We start from the raw sequence: 16814 nt of genomic DNA on the forward strand, positions 1-16814 counted from the left end.
AGAAGCTCCTTCAGATTGAGCCATGACTTCCAATTAATATCCTTGGAACAATTCCAAAAGGAATCCTATGCTCTAATACCACTTGTTGGAAGTGAGAGAGTTCTGAGAGGGGGGGCGAATCAGAACTCTGTATATTTAATTTTTAAAATTACTGATTTCAACTTTTTAACCATATGTATCAGAATGAAACATTGTTGGAAATTGAAATATTCATTATGAACATAAAGAAAAAGCCAACTCACAAAATATTGAGACACAGATTTTGCCGAGTGGGAAACCCTCAAAATTCCTCAACTAGGATTCGTCATAGGGAGAAAAACCACTTCGTGAAGCTGTTATCTTTATTGCTTCAAATTCCTTTACAATCAGCAAAAAGTACTACTCAGGGTGTTCAACCCTTTCTCTGTCTTGTTGTTCTTTTACAGTCTCATATACACATACACACACAAACGTAAACGTTGCATTTATACATGTATACAAGCTTATAATATAGCTTTTGAACACATCTTCCTTTTAGAACATTTACAAATATTTATCTGTTTCTTTCAATGCTTTTTCACACACCACTACTTCAGATTTACAAATGATCTCTATAAATAGAGATAAAATTTGAAACTGATAAGTTACATGAACCTAACTGAACCAGTTAAGGTTGTTAAGAAACCCTCCTTTTTTTAAATTGTTGTTTGAGAAACCAATTAGAATCAGTTAAGACTTTGAATCTGGTAAGTTACATATATCTAACTGAACCAGTTAGAGTTTGTTCAATAACTTCTTGTCAAAAAACTGCTTGAGAAACTAACTTCAATTTAGTTTTAGACTCGAAATAGTACCTGTCCCAGAAATATGAAAAACATTATAAGCCTCCAAGACTGAGTAACAAAGTTTCAACTTTGAGATTCTTCAAGAATGGTTTCCAGAATGTTAGTTTGCAGCCAACTGAAAAATGCCTATACAATTTCTATTGTTTTGAATAAAAATTACTGCACATAGTATTTTGACCCAAAAATCATTCAATCTTTTAACACTGTGCAGACATATTTCAAATTAAAAAAACCCTCTTTATTAATTTAGAATCAAAAGATGTTGTCTTTGAAACTGTCAAACAGAGTTTTTCTTTGTCTTTTGAAAGAATAGTAAATCATATTACTTTGCTATGTCTGTTACATAACTCTTTTGAAAAATATCCTTCAAACTTCAAACATTTCGAAATGCCCTTTCTGTAAGTGCATCTTTTCAATTTTAAAAAATAACAAAATTTTTAACTTTGCACAAGATAAGTTCGCTTTTGAAAAGATTCATACCTGTACCTAAATACCCATGATGTGATTCATACCTGGTCTTTAATATACCCAAGAAGTGATGATTTTTATTGCAAGTCTATGCCTTATTCTTTGTCGTGCTATCCAGCGACAAAGTCCTAGTACCTCATGCATAAGCAAAATCAAATGTGTGAGAGCATGGACAAAAACATTCATCCAGAAAGACCAAAATATTCAAGCAAACATTACAAAATATACCGATCATAATGATGATAAACCAAGTGTTGTTGTGTCTGGAGTTGCAGAAAGATTTCCTTAAGTACATGAAAACCAAATGTAGCAGAGAAAAACATATGAAGATCGAGAACAAAAGAGAAACAATGATTTGTTTCAAATGAGTGAACTTTACCATTTGAAAAACACCCACAACCTTAACATTTTTTAACTTTGTTTTGAAGTCCGCTATACATTATGGACATCTGGCGAAATCTTTGTAGACCTTCCATAAATATCTGCGTACAACCAATGATAGAGCTTACCATACAAGTGCAACGTTACAACTGCCATGTTATGCAAGTACCGCCAAAAACTAACTTTATTTAATTTTGCCTTATTCCCAACATTCAATGCATCTAACAGTTTTTATTAAATCTTTATTTGACACCTCAATGTTAAAATATTTTGCCAACATAATTTGCCACTTTTTAAAAATAGTCGTAGTGGTCAACACCATATTCATCGATCTCCGTGCCAAAAAAATTGTTTCCAGTAATGTTTCTATGTTGGTAAATTTATTGGGGACATTGGCTAATGAATTGCGTACCTAAAAAAAGAAAAAATCAAAGCGCTCCACAGATGAGGTACGTACGGGCTCCCCTTGTATTCTAAGTTGTAATTTGCCATATCCTAAACCTTCAAAATCCTATTCTCAAATCAACCCTATTGTTGACCATGTAGGACCTTAATGACTCGCGAGCCAATTGTTTCTTCTTCAAGAAAACCAATCCAAATAGTACAATAAAGCCAAACTGCAAATTTCCCAGTACACGCTGCGTAGAGACAGTACCAATTATAGAACTAAAAGTAGTTTGATTGATAACAGACTCCAATATCACCCCTTTTTCCTTACTTATACCTAAAAATTGGTATCTACTACTATTTGTTGGCTGTTTGAGTAATCCTCTTTCTATCACATGTGCATGTTGTTTGGCTTCTGCTATTTTCAACCTTAAACTCGTTGCCCTAGTTTCATCTTGCTCAAAAGGATAAGCTACGAAACAATTATAAATCTTATCCTCCTAAATGGAAACCTTGACCTCACCATTCTCACTTTCATACACCACAAAATTAGGAGTATTTCCAACACCCCATGCCAGAACATCTCTCTTATACTGTACATACCAATCTTTCCATGACCCCAACAATTTTCCCAGTTTATCTTGTAAGGTTGAGTCATCTTGCAAAGCTTTTTATTCAACATTAATCTCATGTATATCATTATCAGTAATATATCTATCTTTATCTATGAAGTCATTAGTAAAATCTTCATCCTGTAGATTTAGTCTACTAAATGTCCCATCAATAGTTGTTGTCATGGCCTCTCGACTAGATGTTCCATTCATTGTTGCTATCATAAACTCACCACAAGATGTAGTCACCTCTAAATTCTTAAAACCCATACTTCTGTAATCAGAATTGTCTGATTCTACCTTTGTCCTTTGACTGGTGTGAATAATAGTTTCTATTTGGGTTTTGGGAAATGTTTTTAATAGTTTTGGGCATATTTTATTTCTTCATCTTTTATGTTTGTTGACATAATGCCTGTATTCTACAACACGTTGAGAAGAATTTGCATTTGTATTTGCGAAGAAAGCTGAAGTAATGTTTACCTTGGCAATAAACCTCTGTTTAAGTTGTCCTACAAATTATATTCGAATTGAACCACATATTTAACTTATGTCAATTTGAGTATAACGAAAGGCTTTGTAAGGGATGACTGACCCTCTTGGAAATTCAGGTTATGTGTGTGTAGATGACTGTTAGTTCATTTGGCTACTTCAAACTTCGAACTGTCGCTAGCATCATCTGCTGCATTCAAATGTAATAATTTCTATTCACTTTTGCACCTCAACATTATAAAATACCCTTTTGCAGGTATGCATAGCCTCCGATTCCAGTAAACCCATAACCAAAGTATAGCAACGAAAGTGATCGGGATATCATTACTAACCCTAAACCTATGATCAAAAAAAATAAACTATTTCCCCATTATTCTCTGAACTGCTCTTAGTGTTGCATCGTCCACGTTGTCATTGATTATCCTACTCCATCTTTCTTAAGTAACCCTGCACAAGAAATTCACTTGCCTTGGGCTTTAGTTTTAGTTTTGAAATGAAAGAACTATTTCTAGTACAAATAATAAGAAATATTAAGGCATAAGAGACATAATCTGAAAAAAACTGAAGGATATAACCACAATTGTCAAATTTCAATCATTCTTAGGAGTATGCCTATCAAAGAAGCAACTAAGACTACAAATTTAAGACTATTTCAGAATTTGTTTGCAGGAAAACACATATCGTTAACATATTTAACATAAGTTGACAACAACTAGACATTTTTCTTCCTCAAAACATTTACGGGAAACTACTTATTGATAAACTTAAGCACAACATGAAAGATTACAAGATCTACAAGATGTACAAGGACAATAAAATAAATATTTCATGTCAGTTATGGCTAGAGAAACTCTTCCTCAAATTTCTTGAGAGACAAATACACTTTGGACAGCCATATATAAAGCAAAAGAAGAGGATTATAACAACATATTTCTAAAGCAACCAAAACTAGAAATATTCTTGCGTCAAAATGAATTATTCATGGCTAATTATTATGGTGGTTTATATGAATCAATTATAAATATGATTTATTACATTTTAAACGAAAGAAAATATATTCATGAATAAAAACAAATATATTCATACTTTACCTAAGCCTCCACAGTATAGGGCCATTTCTAATTGTTGACAATAATCCTTGTAGGTATGGTAGCCATTACCACTACTATGAATATGATATTCCAGTGAGAAAGAAGCATATTTCACAGATGTAAAATAACACTATGACTAGTGGCAGTGGAAATATAATTGGCTGTAAGAAAATACTCAATGTCTTCAATTCCCATAAATGTCTGGCCACTACTACATGATAATAAGTTTTACTACATTTGTTAAAGACAAAATTCATCTTTTGTCTTTAACTTTCCTTTAGCCTTTTTAGCTACTTAAATTTTTTTTTAAAAATTCACTTTGTCGATATATGACAAAACTTAAAAGTCAATAAAATAATTAAGCGAGAAAGAAAATTTGTTTAGTTAAAAATAAATTAATAAATGGAGGATATTTTGGAACATAGCCGCTAGGGTTTTAACCAAGGGAAGAGTATGGAATTGGCAGAGTGCAGTGAAGAGAACCAGGGAGGGAGAATACACTAAATATACCCCGTCACATGTTCTACGAATTCAATCAGTGTGGGCATGGCAGGGGAATTGATGCCAATAAGAAGCAACATCACCTGATAGAGGATGTGTTAATCACCATTATGTATATAAGCCATTTTCTCTACTATTTCCACTTGACAGGACGGAAAAACAAAATTTGCACAAAGGATGGGAATAGGAAGAAATACGGAAGCCGCTCCGTCAAGAGGCGGTGGAAGAGGTAGCAGCAAAGCCCATCCTTGTAAGGTTACTCATCTCCACTATTCTCACCCACAACACATTTGAGAGCATGCTAGCATTTCATCTGGTGAACGAGCTTTCAATCACCTCTTTGCTACCTATCATAGAGATCTACAACCTATTTATCGATGTCTTTAAAAAAAACCCTCAAATACGCCCTGCTCAGCTTAAAGGTTTTCCTTGCCTACCAAGCACACCATGTGGCACATTCCTTCTAGTCTCAGGGTCAATTCTCAGTCGCTCTGGTTATCTACAGTAGGGTTTTTGGAATGTTCGCTATGGACATCCACCCTGTCACTCGGATTAGGGAGGGTGTGCTTTCTGACCATGGAAGGGAATTGTCATCAGAGAGACTGACGTTATTGGTGGCAACGTCACTATTTTGCTCAATGTTATACTTCCTTTCGACTGCAACACTTGAACGAAGTCACTGCCACATTTAGCAACAGGGTAATGTTCCTAACATTCAAATTCAGTAAGAGTGCTTTTCTACCCTTTTTTCATTGTTCTTCCTTTATTCCCATTTGTATAGTGAAGTTTAAATTATATAACAAATATTTGGGATTTTTCCCTGTTTGTGCCTTTTATCAAAAAGAAGAAGCATGAGATCTTCTATTAAAACAATTGTAGAAAGCAGAACAAACCCCTACCACATTAGACAGTGAATAAAAAGCTATGGAAAAAATACAAAAAGAAAACCATGATTAGGCTACACTCTCTAAATGACCTAGATTCACTGAGCACAAACCTTGCTACTACAATAGCATCTACTTGATGCTTGTTTTGTGATATTTTAGCAAATGGTTCAAGTGCATTGTCACCACCTTTAGCTCATTTGGTATTATGCCAAACAACTCATGTCTGTCATAAATGGCAATTGGGCTAATGTCAATTTCTATAGATAGTAATATACTACTAGAATTGTAAGAAGATTAATGCCCTTTTTCGAAGTTCAAGAGTATATGGTGGTGATCTCTTAGCTCTCTTCTATGTTGCTATGTTCACCTTCAAAATGTGTCTTTAATTTTCTAATTTATTTTTCTGATAATGAATAGCCAGTTATCCAGATTCATGATCTCTGTGTTTAAGTAGATGATTATAACTTGCTGAGGACATGCACAACTATAGTAGAGACATCCTTCACTTGAGTTGTTATGATTAGGAGGATTCATTCTCTCAGTCACTTAAAAATGAACTTGGCCCTCACTTTTCCTCAATGAATTCGTACCTTGAGAGATGAAACAACATCTCCACCGAATGGGTTACAACCTCTGGGATGAAACATTCTTCCCTATCTCTTAATTTTCCCAATGGTATCTTCTGCTCTTTTATTGTTCAAACATATTTAAATTCCAATTGGGTAGGAGTCAATACTCAACATTGTGAACCAATGTGTAGTTTGAGTGGGGTAAATCTTTTCTTGGTTTTGTAAGGGGTGGACACTTTTGGCAACACTGGTTACTTTCTCTAAGACTAGGTATAGTCTCGAACTTGCTAGGACTGCTTAGGTTGACTATTATATGTATATGGAGATTTTGAACTACTGAGCCCATACTTGGCATCCTAATAAGTCAGAGTCATCTAATGAAATTGTATGTATTTTAACCCCTTGAATTATAGGCTTATTCAAAGAAATATGATAGAATAACCAACATCTCTCTACTTAGAAATGATATCAAGTTATGCTCTTCATAGGTGAAAAAATTAACCCCCCAACTGTCATTTGGTGATTGGGACTTCATGGGTAAAACATGCAAATCCTAACATTGATACTGAAGATGATCAGGTCATGGTAAATCATGATGATGGAAGTGATACACTAGAAAGCTTTCTTAATTTATCATTTAACCAAAGTTCACGATTCACATTTTATTCGTTTCACATACAAAGCCTGGGGTCTAATGTCTACAGGTTATACTTAAGGGCCTGACGTGCAAGAGAACATTGAACTCCTGATATTGATACTAAAGATAATAAGATTATGATTAATCATAATAATGGAAGTGATACACTACCAAGCTCTCTTATTTTGTCATCTCAACAAATTTCACAATTCATGTTTTATGCCTTTTGTTAGAATCTTAAGCTTGCTTAGCATTCTCTACTCAAGGACTTGGTGTATGGTGCATAGGTTCTAGCTACTACAATTTATTATGAACTCAATTCTAATTCTAGACTGAACTGTTATAGTGTATTTGAAGTTCCATTGATTGATATTTTTTGTGCACTAGCAGTTGTTGTATGTCCTTTCATTTATTTATAGAAAGGTTAGTCAATTACATTAATGCTCACCAAATATACTAGTAGATATTCACAATTGTATAGGTTATGTAAGTGCTTTGAAAGTGAAATCTTTCTTTGTATTAGATTATTAATTTATGGAATATTAGTTCTAGCTAATCTCAAACTCTTTAAAAGTTTATTTACATCGAAAAGTTGTAAATTATAAATTTGCTTGCTTTTATACATGCATTATATACATGAAACCATTTTTATGAATTCATTTTTGACTATATGTCCAAGTTTCTAGTGTGGGGCTTGGACTCATTCTTATAGACTGCACAACAAAGTGTCTTTTAACCATAACAACATCAACTAACTAGTTTCCTTTCTCATATGGGTTCCTCAAAATGAAAATTGTAATAAAATCGAGCTGATATAAAAAAACAAGAACATAAGTGACATGCAGATCCAATCTTCTTTATTTGCTTCTTTCTTTCTTCATTTTCTGTTTTGATCTTTATATGACTATGAGTTGAGAAACGTTGTTGTTGTCTATGATTGGTCCAAAGCGTTTAGTGCTATATTAGGAGGGCCCAACTACAAGGAGGCATTAAAAATAAGCTTTGACAGAAACCTGTGCGAAGAAACCTAAGTTATTGATCGTGGTATTGGTTTGGTCTCGGGTTGAGGAGTTTGCTAAAACAAATTCAAGTTGGGTTCATGCATACAAACACGTGTATGTACATATAGTAAAATTCTTTACCATATAATAAATTGATATAGAAAAATAGAGATATATCTAATATCCATCTATATAAATATAAATAAGAAATGCAAAAATACATTAATCCTAATTTTCTCTATTTGTAAATGGATTGATGAAATAGCCATTCATTTGTTACTACGTAGAAGTGGGAAATATGTGGTCCACATGCATGGGTGAGCAAACCAAAAAATCATGCATTATGCAGCCAGGCCCTCTATATTTGTGTACAACAAAAATGAATTAATGCATCACTTAGGAATCTATTAGTAGGGGAGGATAAGGGGTAGTGAGTCTTAAATCTATTTGCGCACTCCTAGTCAATCTCTGGATCTCACGTTGGTTAATCTCAAGGCTTGAGTGCCAGCCAATAAGAACATGCAATATTAAATTTGAAGTCAAATGCAGGGAACATTTGAAAATATAATAGAAATTTGTCCGATTTTCTACATAATTTGAAAAATGTGCAGAGATTCATCACAGGTTTGTATATGTTCATACAGGTTCAATACACAGAAATATGTTAATACGTGTTCACATATAAATGGAAGAAATTTTCTTGCAACAATTAGTCTTTGCATGTGCGATAACATCTGGTCAAAAATGAACATTTTGAACAAAAAAAACAAATTATTTCTCATTTTTCATCTGATTGAAAAGAACCCCCATCTTCTTTTAACATAAGGTTATATTTAATCTACTGAAATGTATTTTACCATGTATTTTAATAGAAAATAAATTTCCCTAATCTTGATTTTTTGAAATGACAAATAGCTTCATTTTGACATTTATTTTGCCTCTAGTTTCATTGCTCTAATTTTAATTCAATTAATTTCCATAACAGGATTATAGAAATATTGTAAAGAAAGTTGAAGTGAATATCTCAAAAAATATACTTGTAGCCAATTTTAAAATAAGTGCTTTACCTACCAGTTATGGAAAATTTGTGGAGCTTATAGAAGTTTTGGTTAAGTGTTGTCCAGAAATACATCACCTTTGTCTTTTTATAATTATAATGATATATATCTTGTATTCTTGTTAGTATAAGCACTATAAAAACAACTTTTCACTATGGAAAAAGGATGAAGCATCAATTCTTGATAATGTAGCAATATTATTTCAAACTATTTTAGAAGTTGTTAGTTGTGATATGATGCTTAATGAAATTAGGTAAATGTTCTTCCTTGATCAGTTTCATTATAAAATCTGCCTCCTTTAATTTATGGGTATTTAGTCACATCTTTATGCACTCCTTCTTTGTTTTATATTATTTATTTAACTCCCAACTTTGCAAATAGAGGAGTAGCAATAGTAGGGAGATGCATTTCCGTAGGGTTTTGCCCTCCATTATTCTATGATTCTTGTTATCTCTGTTGTCCTTTGAATTATTGTTGTCATCTCTTTTTTATGATTTAGTTTTTGATTGATGAAGGGACCATTGGAAGTAAATATTTATCTATTTTGTGTTGACTCCTTTTCTTTTTAACTATGCCAAAGCAGGAGAGATCCAAGAGATCCAAAAGGGATAGCAGGAAAGGGAAGTGATGATTTAGGCAACGATTGGGTTTAATAGAAAGGAAAAGACTTGCATCCCAAAATGGTAAAATGCATATTTTTTCAAATGTCTTTTCATTATGTCTCAAAAGCTTAGTAACTAGAGGTTTTCCACCACTGCCAAGCTGTGGGTTTGTTAAAAAGGGCATTTTTTAATTTCTTAGTTGCAGGAAAGGTTGTGGCTGCCCCGGACATTTTTTTCTACCACCACCATTGAGGCTCTTTCTCATCATGAAATCTAATGACGTACTTGCCATCAGGTAGCTTATGAATGGGAAACACATTCTGGTACTATATGCTTGGAGAATTGTTTATTTTTATTTTTATTGCACAGATGTATGATTTGATGTTTGTTGGATATCATATCATAGAAGTAATTTGTGGTTGAATTCATAATGTAGTTCATTTATGATCTTCATTATATTAGTTGTGTTTTATGCATCATATTTGTTATCTACGCTTTCTTACAATATCATTATCCTTGGTCATGATTCAATGCTTCTCGATTCATTGGCACCGTGAAAATCATTGTGTTAGTAAACATATTTGTTCTTCTTTGATTATGACTCTTGAATGCCCAAATTAGGAACAATATCTGAATACAAACAGTTGAAAAGCCACTTATGGATAGTCTAGCTTTTCTATAAATTGATAGGTACAACTCCCTATGGTAGATTTGCAATGAATTATGTTTTGTTTCTAAAACTAAATGGGGTTGTGTTCCTAACCCAAGAATGGAAGAGGTAAAACCAAGCCAAACCTAAATAGGATCTAACTCAGGCAAAAAGGATTTCTACAGGATTGATTAAGTTTATGAACCCACACATTTTATGAATTCACAAAGCTTAACAAAATAACAATTAATACTGAAATGAATTAATTAGAATCTAAACTACAGTTAATTAAGGAAAAAATGATTAAGGGATCTCTCTTTGAACATGCAATGACACTACTTATCACACTTGTTTGCTGCCTTGAAACAGGGGAATGAAACTATGTTCTTTCCTTGCCTCAATCCAGAAAAAAGAGAAAACATGTAACTACAACTAATAGAAATGGAACAGAAAATAGTTGATATAAAATACCATTAAATTGAATTTCTGCAACATCAAGTACTTCACACCAAAAATTTGCAGACCCTTTATTAATCTTTCAATTTCATACATATAGGATTTTGAGATGATCATTACAATAGAAGTTCAATCAGTTCATCTTCTCAAAAATGACAAATGGCAAGACACTAGTTTGTCATATTACAATAATTACATAAGAAAGCAGAAAGGGGGCAAAATGTGAATCTCTTTGACTTCTTCCCCTTTTCTGCTTTTGTTCTATAGGCCTTAGTAGCAACTATGATTGGGATTAGCTTGTCATGCTTAGGCATGTGTATGTTGGTGTATCTCAAGAGCCACTTGGAATGTTCCCTGGCCAACTCCTTCACAACATTCAATTGATTTAGCAATTCCTCCATAGCCATGTGTGTGCATCCGTTGATTTTTTGGAGTTCTACAACTTTGCTTTAACTACTATAAGACACATCAGTCAGACTATCTAAGAATTTGGAGAAGTTCTTCTTCATGACATTTACCCCGATGAGTGCTTTCCCTTGGCCAATAGTCTGTGAATCTATGTGTAACCCCTTCATGAGTTCAAATCCTCTGTCTTGGGTCTTCTTCACCTTATCCTTTGTTTCTTTAAGCCTCTTTTCTGCCACCAGGATCATTTCTGACTTGAACTGCATGCTATGAAGCCATTAGAATAGAGGTTCATCTCCCTTTGGCAAGATTTTTGCTTCAACAACTTCCTTTGCCTTCATTTGAATGATCATCTTCAGAAGAGAGATACAATCATCGTACTTCATCCTTTCTCCGACCAGAGTATTGTTATTTGATAAGATGTTATCTTTCTCTATTTCCAATCTTAGGATAACATTGCCAATTTGTTCTATAATAGAAACTCCCTCTAATTTCAGCCTCCCAATCCATTCTCTACTAATTTGGCCAAAGTGCCTATCTTCCTAAAGTTGAGGGATGAGGGCCTGAACCTCAGTAGCAGTAGGATTTTTGGTTACTAATACTCCTGAGATAGTTGCCAATGGAGTGACCAGTTGTCTAATGGATCTGTTCAACTCTTCTATCTCAACTTTCATCCTAGTCTTTGACAACTTTAGACTTTCTAATTGTCCCTCAATCACTTCATTGGTTGACTTCCACAAGCCAACCTTGGTGTCATCTCTGGCCTCTCCAAGGTCAACTCTTCTATCTCAGCCTTCATCCTAGTCTTTGACAACCTCAAACTTTCTAATTGTCCATCAATCACTTCATTGGTTGACTTCCACAAGCCAACCTTGGTGTTGTGTCTGGCCTCTCCAAGATCCACCAAGTGTAGAGTAAAATCATCAGTAGTCATATCTTCAATTCTTCCTCCTTTGTTGGGCTTAGCCATCTCCATTGTCAAGTGCATTGTTTTTGGATCTTGCCCAAGTATAGACAAATTTTTTTGCTTCTTTACCTTGGTTAATGCAGATCCAAAATGAACTACGAGGGATACGGTGTCTTTGGCGAGAGCACTTTCATCTTTCCTTTTTCTCTCTCTCTAGAGTATCCTCTAACCAGGAATTAGTGCCTATCACTTTGGAGGCCATCCCAAGTGATTCTGTACTAAACATCTTCTTCTTAACTGGAGTGACTATCATCGCAGTTGAAGAGAAGGGATTCTTCGAATCTGGAGAAATGAGCTTGGAAGAGCTCTGGCCTTTATCCACCTCTTGAGTTTTCTTCATTTCCTCATCAGACTCAGTAGATTCACTACTATTGCTCTTTCCATCTCCCAAATATACTATCTGTATTGGGGAGCCACTTGGTTGCAGAAGTGTAGCACTTACTGGTGGAACGAAGCTATGATGAGGAGAGGGAACTAGAGTAACATGGGGGGAAGGAACTGGAGAAACATGAGGAGATGGAACTGGTGTGACATGAGGAGATGGAACTATGAGTGGTAGCACTATCCTTTGGCTCCTTCATCTTCTTCTCTTCAATACCAATTTGGGTTCCAATAACTGGGAGGGAGCCATCATGACAAGTCTTAGCTATGGGAATGCTCTTGTCTGGAGGTTGGTCACCTCCTCCCGAAGGTTGAGCTGGTCCTTGAGTGGTAGCTGGTGTTACACCTAGTGTGGCACTCTGGGAGGAAGAGGGAGTTGCAGCTGTTGGAGAAGGTTGAGTGGTTGTGCTTCTAGTCTGACTTCTTTTGGCCATCTATTCAACCCACTTCCCAGTTCTCTTGATGATTCGGGCCATCATGACATCTAAATCTTCCTCAGCATTCTCATAAAGCTCCGAACTGATAGGAGTGCTCCTTATCTTAGTTAAATATGTATTACTATACATATTTTGTCCATCTTCCTCCAATCCTTCAACATTGAAATTTATACCATATGTTTTAATTTGTTCCACTGTGAGTTTGGTGAAAGCACGATCTCGACTTTCAAATTCATTTTTACAATTTGCCCAATAGTCTTCAACAGTGGTAATGTGTTTGATCACATTCCCAATTTGCAACACATCCTTAGCATATCCATTCGGATCAAATATAGGTCTCACAACCTCATACGCCTCCAATTTGTATTTCATCTCGAACACTTTGAGCATATTCTTTGCATTAGAGTGGGACTCGCAATTGTAAGCTCCAACTTTCATAGGGAATTCATACCCTTTTTGCTTCAAGCTTTCGCTTAACACATTCGCCTGGACAATCTACCTCATGATCTCTATCAGCATGATCATGTCGCTCGGATACCTGGGCAGCTTCAAGGGGAATCCATCAAAAGTTGCAAGATGCAAATATGAGAAAGATGAGAACTGGATAAAATAGTTTCCAAACTGAATAATAGCCGCCATTGCCTCTGGGTTAAATCTCCTCTCCGGGCATCCTTGGAGTTCCCTGCAAATTCTCTTTGTGAATGCATCATTAACGTTGACATACTCTGCATAGCTATTTTACAATTGCAAACATGGATAAAACTCATAACACTTCACATCATCAAGAAAGTTTTCTATTCTTGGAAGGCCTGGCCATAACTGTAGAGATGCTAGCATATAAATAAAAGAAGAAGACATATAGAAGGTGTTGTAAAACTTTGTGGCACTAAGAGCTTTGGACAAATTTTCACTTACCTCATGGGCCCAATCAATACATTGTGTATCTGAACAAATAACTTGTACCAAAAAGAAATACTATTCGACAAAATTTAGAGCCTCTACCTCACCTTTCAGTCTATGCAGGAGAACCAGAATGTCTACAATCTCAGGTTTGAGGTCAGTACCAAATAGAGTTTTGGGGACCTTACTCTTGGCACCCCGCAGCTTTTGGAACCAGGATTGCATAATTTCCTTCCTCCACACCATCTTCTTCATGGAGAACTCAGAGATTGCTCCTCCTACTGTCAATTCCAAAAACTCCTCCCGTTCTAGAATTCGGAGGCAATTCACCACAATTTTCCTATCAATGGAGATTCACACTGTATGATCAGGTAACACAATTTGTCTAGTGTCCAGATTGTAGTGATTTATGCATTCACAAATCAATTTTGGAGCTTGGACTGCCACCGAGAAACCAGTTGCCTCCACTAGTCCACTTCCTTGGAGCTTTTCAGTTATAGGATGAATCGGCTTTGACCTCAGCCTCCTTTGGAAATCTTGCATATGATAAAAATGGAGTTAGGTATTTGTAAAGTTTTGCAATGTGGACTTGATTCCATTTAGTCACCAAACCCTGCAAATCTGGTTGCCATTCTATCTGAGGATGAAGTAGATTGAAAATTCAAATTTAGATGAGGAACAAGATATTGAATTCGCAAACATAGAGTATTTGAAAGTGTTGTGCAATTTAATAGCATAACAGTTCAAGAAAAACTGGTAGTTTGAATAACTGTTATGTTTCCCTCTATATAGGAATCCTAATTCATCCATTAATCTTCAGGATCTGTGCCACACGAACGAATTAAAGGATAAATCCATTGTATCAGTAAATGTGAGAGCTTCTAAAGGACACGTCGATGTCCTTTCACTAGTTCCATTGGCCTAACGGTAACTTTCCTTTCTTTCACACTTACCTTTTTGTTTTCCATTTAGTTTCGAAGAATTAAGAATAGAGTACTTCGTAAAGAAATATCCGCCTAATTGAATTGTGCTTAGTATACCTTTTCTGCAATGGTTAGATTGTTTCCATTATCATCTTAAGATGTCGTATATGTAATTTGTGAGTTCAATCCACTTACAGAGTTGAATTCTTCATGAATGCAAAAAATTTCCCTCATGGTTTGAAAACCCGCTGAGGAGAAGACGATTTATGTTTTTCTGCCCAAGCTTTTTCTTAAACTTTATCCTTTAAGTTACTATTTTCTTTGGGTTCGAAAAATCTTGAAAGGACTACAAAATTCGAAGGGGGGCCCACTTCCTTATTTCTTTCCTTCACAATTGCCTTTGGCAAAAAATAGACTTCATGGGTCAAAAGCTCGTCAAGAAGTCATTTTTGAGTTTTTTACTTAAGATGATTCTGAGTATCATGATTAATCCCAAATGTTTCCTAAGGTAGAATACTGTAATGAAAATAGGGATTTTCCATAAAACAACTCATTATCTTCTTACCTCGATCCATGAGCCTCATTTGTTAACCTTTGCGAGAAATCACCTTCATGGGTTGAAAACCCACCGAGGAGAAGGCGATGCTCAATTTTTTGCAAGCTTCATTCTTTCATGGGAAAAATGTGATAAGTCACGAACAAGTCCAACTTTGTGAATAATCTTGCAAATTGTAAGAATCCCCATTGAATTAGGCACTAAGCTACCCATAAACTCACAACACCAAGGAAAACCCACCCGACCATGAAATGTGGGAGAAGGGAAAGATAGAAAATCTGATGGAGAATCTTTTTAGCTAAGCGGGATTAAAACTATACCCAAACATACCTAGACTTAACTAAGACACAAAATTTTCCACTTTTGCAACATGGATACAGGGTGAAAAGTGGGGCAACACAATGCTATTGTAAATCCCTCGTTGACTATCTCTTACATCTTCATCACTTATTTTGACATATATATCAATGTGTTTTCATTCATTTTATCCCTCCATGCAACATGTAATACTACCTTTAATTTAATATATCACTATCTCTTCATGATAGTTTTTAACTGCTAATTTTTTTTATAGAAAATCTTTAAAAATGTTTTTTCACCCCTCTTCTTGAATACCCTATGGATACATTTGTTTAATTACATGGATATCAATTTCTGATGACTTTGGTCTCATTGCATTTTAAACATTGCTTTCTATTTTTGACATATTCTAGATCAATGCTCTTTGCACATGCATTTAATATCACTTCTATTACTATATCCATCAATCACTATTCTTATACACTTGTCTTTTACAAGGGCAGTAGTGATACTTGGGTAAGAATCATAAACTTCACCTTTTTTTATAGCATAGGTCAATCATCATCACTATGCTTTTCAGTTCCACATGACAACAACATTTCTTCTATTTGTTACGCCCTAAATGGACACCTTATGACCATATAAACACGGATCTTGTAAAAATTGGTAGTTTGAGAAACACATGATATGATCCAGTGAAGCTAATTAAGGAGTATAATTTTTTAAATTTTTTTTTACAAAATTCAGAAGGCATACTGGTTTATTTGAGGCTTCTCTTGACAATGTCTTGATGTATGTTTACGGAGTACAAGTAACACCCTCAAAAGTCTACCTTTTTGGACCAAAAATCAATGTGTGCAATTGTGTGACACAAGAGTATGCTAAATACATTAATAACTTTCTCTGTGTAACCTTTATCGATGAGAATGGGAATAGATTGTACTCAACTGATTTATCTCAGAAATTATAGAATGGTGTAGGAGAATCTACAAAGCTATAAAAATGTGTAGTGTAGTTTTGAAGGAAGGTATTGTGATAGGGAGTAAGAAGTTTGACTTTCTTGCTTTTTCAATTAGTCAACTACGGGAAAGTTTTGTATGGTTCTTTGCTTCAACTAGAGAGGTTAATGCTGAGAGTATCCGATAACTAGGACAACCTAATTTCTCACTCAATATGTATTTGAGCATTTTTGTTTTGGATCTTTTTAATATGCCATTGTCAAAGATGTTTTTGGTTCGTCTTCTATGATTAATATGCTTTTGCATCCAAACATGAACACAGAATTCAAAAAATAATTACGAAGTCTAATTATAAAATGAGCATAGAAGTGGAAC

General features: G+C 34.8%; 1 protein-coding gene across 3 annotated transcripts in view; it reads left to right on the plus strand.

Annotated features, from left to right (window-relative positions):
* The first annotated feature begins 4633 nt into the window (after positions 1-4633).
* Positions 4634-16814, plus strand: part of LOC149532805 (uncharacterized) — a 57476-nt gene continuing 45295 nt past the window's right edge. Inside the window, exons 1-3 of one of the 3 annotated variants that reach the window (XM_089803941.1) lie at positions 4634-5451; positions 9488-9587; positions 9706-9801. The gene's annotated coding sequence lies outside the window, so the exon portion shown is untranslated. Of the gene's footprint in view, positions 5452-9484; positions 9588-9705; positions 9802-16814 lie in introns of all 3 variants that reach the window. The other 2 variants (XM_089803942.1, XM_089803943.1) reach the window with 2 other exon arrangements.

Source organism: Cupressus sempervirens, chromosome 10 (genome assembly GCF_028749045.1).
Source record: "Cupressus sempervirens isolate cs-2001-9-10 chromosome 10, ASM2874904v1, whole genome shotgun sequence".
In the NCBI taxonomy this organism is placed as follows: Eukaryota; Viridiplantae; Streptophyta; class Pinopsida; order Cupressales; family Cupressaceae; genus Cupressus; species Cupressus sempervirens.